This window comes from Peromyscus maniculatus, chromosome 14 (genome assembly GCF_049852395.1).
Source record: "Peromyscus maniculatus bairdii isolate BWxNUB_F1_BW_parent chromosome 14, HU_Pman_BW_mat_3.1, whole genome shotgun sequence".
NCBI lineage: Eukaryota > Metazoa > Chordata > Mammalia > Rodentia > Cricetidae > Peromyscus > Peromyscus maniculatus.
Genome location: NC_134865.1, coordinates 39,800,496 through 39,806,439, shown reverse-complemented (window position 1 = coordinate 39,806,439; position 5,944 = coordinate 39,800,496).

The following is a 5,944-nucleotide window of genomic DNA, read 5'->3' as shown; positions in this document are numbered from 1 at the left end:
TGGCATTATTTAGACCAAAAAGGGATTTTGGTATTACTGCAGCTGTCATTGTTGCTCTTTCGTTGAGTGTGGCTGCCACTACCGCTGCTGGCATAGCCATGCATATGGCTGTAACAACAGGCACTGCTCTAAATGAGCTTTCTGCTTCAGTAGCACAAGCTTTGGATAACCAGGTGTCCATGAATACTCAGCTGAAGGGTGGTTTGATGGTGGTGAATCAGCGCATTGATTTAGTCCAAGAACAGCTGGATATGCTCTGGCAATTGGCTCAGCTGGGCTGCGAATGGAGAATGCCAGCCTTGTGTATTACTAGTGTTCAATATCAGAATTTTTCTAAGGCTGCCAATTTGTCTAAAGCCTTGTCTAGTTATCTTTTAGGAAATTGGTCCGGAGAGTTTGATGAGACCCTGAAAAAGCTGAGAGTGGCAGTGGTGACCATCAATTCAACACGAGTGGACCTCAGCCTGGCCAAGGGAATGACATCCTGGATCATCTCCGCTGTTTCCCTGTTTAAGGAATGGGTGGGGGTAGGGATGTTTTTGGCGTGCTGTCTGGGAGGATGCGTGGTTTGCTTATGGTTGGTCTGTCGCTTGCAAGCCCAAACCAAAAGGGACAAGGTGATTATTTCTCAAGCATTGGCTGCATTGGAGTGTGGCTCCTCCCCTCAAATTTGGCTTTCTGCCTTAAAGAGCAATTGACCTCCTCGGCCTTTGCACCCTCAGGGACAGAATTGCCCATTGCAAGAGGTAAGGCGAGTAGAGTTGTCTTGGCCTTAGCACTGCCTTTGCACCTCTGAGGGCTTGATCTCATTGCACCGGAGAAGGAGTGTCTATCTGGCCCTAGGCCTCCCTCGATTGGTCCACACATCATGAGGTGGGGACCTGAATGGGAGCAAGTCCTCATTTTGCTCTTATATTTAAACAAAAAGGGGGAACTGCAGGGAGCCGGGACAATCGCCATTATAAGATGGCGCTGACTTCCTTGCATTCTGAAGACTTATTACTTCTAAAACAATGCTTTCAATGAAATATGCACCTCGGCTTTGCACATGCGCAGGCTATATATTGGTCTCTAACCAATCCTGTGGTGTCTGGTGATGGCAAGCTAATTTCAGCCAGTGATCCACGCCTCCTTTCCCTATATAAAGCAGCCGCTTTTAGTGCTCCCCCCTCGCTTCCAGCTCTCCCTTAACCAAAGGCTCTCCAATAAAGTGTGATCTGAGAAGAATCCTTGAGTGGTGGTTGTTCTTTCTCGCTGGTCGAGAGGAGACCGCTGCACACAGTGAAAGTCATAGCTAAAAAACAAACAAACAAAAACAAGTTTACAAGGGTCTTGTGTGGAACAAATTTTAAAGAGCTTAAACTTATATTCTCAACCATTTTTTAAATATGCAGTACAGGGGATGCAACCATTGTTCAGCATGTAAGAGCACTGGCTGCTCTACCAGAGAATCCTGGGTCTACCAGACTCTGTACTGTGGGAAAAAAACCTGTATGTACCTCTATCTCCAGGGCATTTAATGTCCTCTGAAGGTATTTGTGGATACTGCATATATGTACTGCTTTGACATGCTTGCATGCAAACATCCTAACATATAACATAAAATAGATACATTCAAACAAATACAATATATAGTATGGCAATCATTTCTTCTCCTAGGTTGGATAAGAAAGGCATTTGATCTGAGTTTTTTTCTTTTACTACTATTTTTCTAATTCTCAGCACAAATGCCAGAAGCAAAGGCTAAGTAAAAAATTGTGGGCAGAAATGCATGGTGATCTTAGGGAAAATAATAGGTGAAATGACTGGGCACAAATGCCTGGTGAGAAGGACAGCAGAAAAGGCTAGGTGAAAATGCTACCTTCAAAGTTGTGAAGGACTATGATAGTGAATAACATGTTTAATATTTAAAGACTGCTGTACTTAAAGGAATCCAAAAGAAAGTTATTTCAGCTTGTAAGAATGTAGATTATGTAATGTCCCTGTCAGTAATCTTGTGCAAAATAGATAACTCTCTGGACGAGTTGAGTTGAGCTAATCTTTTTTTTTTTTTTTTTTTTTTTTTTTGGTTTTTCAAGACAGGGTTTCTCTGTGTAGCTTTGCGCCTTTCCTGGAACTCACTATGTAGACCAGGCTGGCCTCAAACTCTCAGAGATCTGCCTGCCTCTGCCTCCCGAGTGCTGGGATTAAAGGCGTGCACCACCACCACTGCCCAGCTGAGTTGAGCTAATCATAATAAACTGCCTATTCCTGTAAATCTTACTATCTATTCTGTTCTTGCAGGACAATGAGTTCTAGGTACTAATCACATATTTTCATCTGTAAAAAGTGCTTGTTTGCTGGAGATAACCAAGGCATCTATAGAATGTCTATTGTAAAAGATAGATACGGCAGAATGTGGGATAATTCAATCCCTAAAACCTGTACCTTTGCAACTTTGTGGTTTCTGCCTTTATAAGCTGAGGAGAAATATGGAAGGAGCTGCATCTTGAGTATCCTGAATCTCAGATACAGACCTGGTGCCAGAAGTATAAACTTTCTTATTTGTGTAAAATGTATTAATTGTAAGAGTGGTGAAACTCTAAAGGAATTCAGACCCTCAATATGACAAAGTAATATGATTCATATGTATGAAACTGTCAAAACAAAACCTATTTCCCTGCATACTAAACCTAAAATGGAAAATGAGTTGGATTCAAAAAGAAAGGAAACGAATGTTAACTGAATCAAGAAAGAAGGAACAGAAGTTACAATGAATAGCATAACTTGAGTTAAAATGGAAAGTAATTAATTTTGATTGGAGACATTCCTTTCTTTCTCTGGAGCCAGAGAAGGAGAACCAGAATCAGTTTCCTAGAAATCTCATAAGCCAGAATGTGGCTCATCTACCCAAAGAGGTGGGTGTCTGTAATTTTTAAACAAAACCTGTTGACTGTGATTTTTAAGTATTTATATTCTGATGGTGGGTATACTCTTTTAACCCCTGATATCAGGAGTAAGAGCAGACAGATCTCAAATTTTGAGGCCAGCCTGGTCAATAGAGCAAGTTCAGAGCAGCCAGAGATTCACGGAGAAGGCTTGACTTGTATCACCCTCCTCTCCCCACCCCAGAAAAGAGAATGTTTACAATTGCATTCTGTTACACAAATTATAAAGAGCTGGAATGTGTTTCCACAACCACATTTTAAATATGCAGTATAGCAATGCACCAATGACTCCACTATTATCAGCAGTGACTACTCTGCAAAAGAACACTGGTTAAGTTCCCAGAGCCTACAGAGTGGATAAGAACCATCTGTAACTTCAGTTCCAGGAAATTTAATATGCTCTTTGAGCATTTATGGTCACTACAGGCATGTGCTGCATTAATGTACTTACGCTGGAAACATCATTCATATAACATAAAAAAATAAATTGCAATAAATAAAGTATACAATACAGCATTCATTTCTTCCACTGGGTTTGATAAGAACAGTATTTGACCTGAATACCTTAAATACCATTTCCTTAAATTGGACTACAAAAGCCAAGAGCAAAGGTTAGATACAAAGCCTTGGGGGGCGGTGTTCTGGATGAAATATCATATATTTTCATGAAAATCTGGTAAAAAAAATGACTGGTAATAAAGCTAAGAGAAAAATCTTAGTGACAAATGCTGGCAAAAAAAAGCCAGTTGCAAAGGCAAAAATAAAAACCTGGACAAAAAGGGAAACTGAGAGATCCTGGTGAATTCCAAGGCTTGGTGATAGCTGGCAGAAAATAATAGGTGGAAAAGATAGATAAAAAAGATGGGAGCAAAGGATAGGCAAAAAGTCCTGGCACATAGACCAGGTGGGAAATCCTGTAAATGCTAAGAGAAAAGGCTGGGTGAAACAGGCAGGGTTACACTCAGAGACCATAGTTGACCCTAGAACAGACTGTCTAGACCCAAATGCCAAAGGTAATCCCAAGACAGATTAAGTACACTCAGAGGCCATGGCGACACCCTAAGTCACTGAATACACTCTGGGGCCATGGCAGGCCCCAAGTTACATTGAGTAAACACAGAGGCAATGCCTGACCCAGTGACAGAATGATTGTTTTCAAAATACATAGCTGGCCCTGTGACTGAATGTCTACACTCAGAAGCCATGGCTGACTTTTTTGAGGAAACTCAGGATTTACCTGACCATGTGACAGGCTAACTAAACTCAGAGATCATGGATGACCCTAAGACAGACTGACTACACTCAGAGGACATGAATGATCCCAGGAAAGACTGACAAGACTTGGAGGTCATGCCTCACACTGTAACAGATTGAATATGCTTGGAGGCCATGGCTCATCTTGTCACAGACTCAGAGGCCAAGGTTGACCCTGTTAAAAATGGAAAACAATGTTATGATGGGGGGAGTTAGATCTCTGTGTGATTACACACTAGATGGTTTTAAAATGGAACAACTAAATGAGGGAAAAGTTAACTTTGATATGGTTTACATAATGTTAATTATAATCATAATTGTTTTGAAAGTTCTTGTTTTATCTCTTAAAAAATGGTTAATATAAGTGCCAAGACACAGGCCTTAGAAAAATTTTCTATTGGTAATTATGCATACCTGAGAAAAGTTTACTATTCAAAAGATATAAGACTTAGAAAAAGTTACTAGTAATAACATGCAAGCCTTACAATCTCCTTACTACTAAGGAGATTAATTCAATTTTTACCAATAAGATAAAAGCTCTAGAAATATTTACTGATGAAGAGGGCAAAAAGGTAACTGATAATATTCAAACCCCAGAAGAACATATTAAAACAGATAATAGATATATTCAGACAAAGACAGAGGAATTTAAAGGACAACCAACCTCACCATCACATATAAAATTAAAGACAAGTAGCCCAAGGCTGTCAAACAACCAACAATAATTTATCCGGTCTCCTTTCAGGAACAACAGCCAAATGACAGGCATCCCTGAGTCTATGTAAGAGCTGATTGGATTCATGTGGAATGTTAGATTTGAGGAGATTTAAGGAAATGATAGTCTCATATTGCATGTATTCACCTTTTGTGAAGCAGATGCTCAGTTCATAGTCAGCTAGCAACAGAATTGTCCCACATGACTAGAAAGACTTGGTTATAGCAGTATTGGAACATGGTTCTCAATTACCATAGAGGACCTGGTGGAAAGATGAGACAAGGACCATTGAACATCGAAGTAGGGTTAGAGGTATTGAAATCTCCCAAGACCAACTTCTTAAAGAGGGTGATTATGTAGATGTACAAAGACAATCTATATATGATGTCCATAAGCTGGGTCTATGTCATGTGCATCTTTGAATGCTTAGGATAGAACTCAAAAAGTCAGAAAGAGAACTGAGTCATTTACTAAAGATACAGGGCCCAAAAGAAACCTTCAAAATTTTTATAAATATTGGCTTCAGCTATAAATAGAATGATACCAAATTCAGAGGCTAGCGAGATAAATAAATAAATAATGATTGAATCGTGGTTTTTGAAAATGCTAATTCACAATACAAAAGGGTCATTAGGTGTGGGGTTCCCCTGACCCTACCAAAGAATTACGTCTACTGCCCACAGTAGACCTTCACTGAGGAGGAGGAGTGTACCACTGGTCTGTCCATCACCCAGCCTCCCAGTATCCGGAGACAATCAGATGCAGTGGGGAGCCATGTCAAGCAGGAACTCATTTATTAAGCATCAGTACACCCTTTATAAAGCACCAAACCACAAGCCAGCTTTCTTTCTGCCAATTACAACAAAGGTCTGCCAATCACAACAAAAGTAACATATCCTGAGACGGGCCCGGCGTTGGAGACAAGCAGACGCAGGTAGGCCTGCGGCTGTGGCCCGCGGAGGTAGACGGGCCCAGCGGCGGGAGCCGACAGGGACATTCAGTCCTGGCGGTAGCCGGCAGAGACATTCAGGCCCAGCAGCGGCCCACA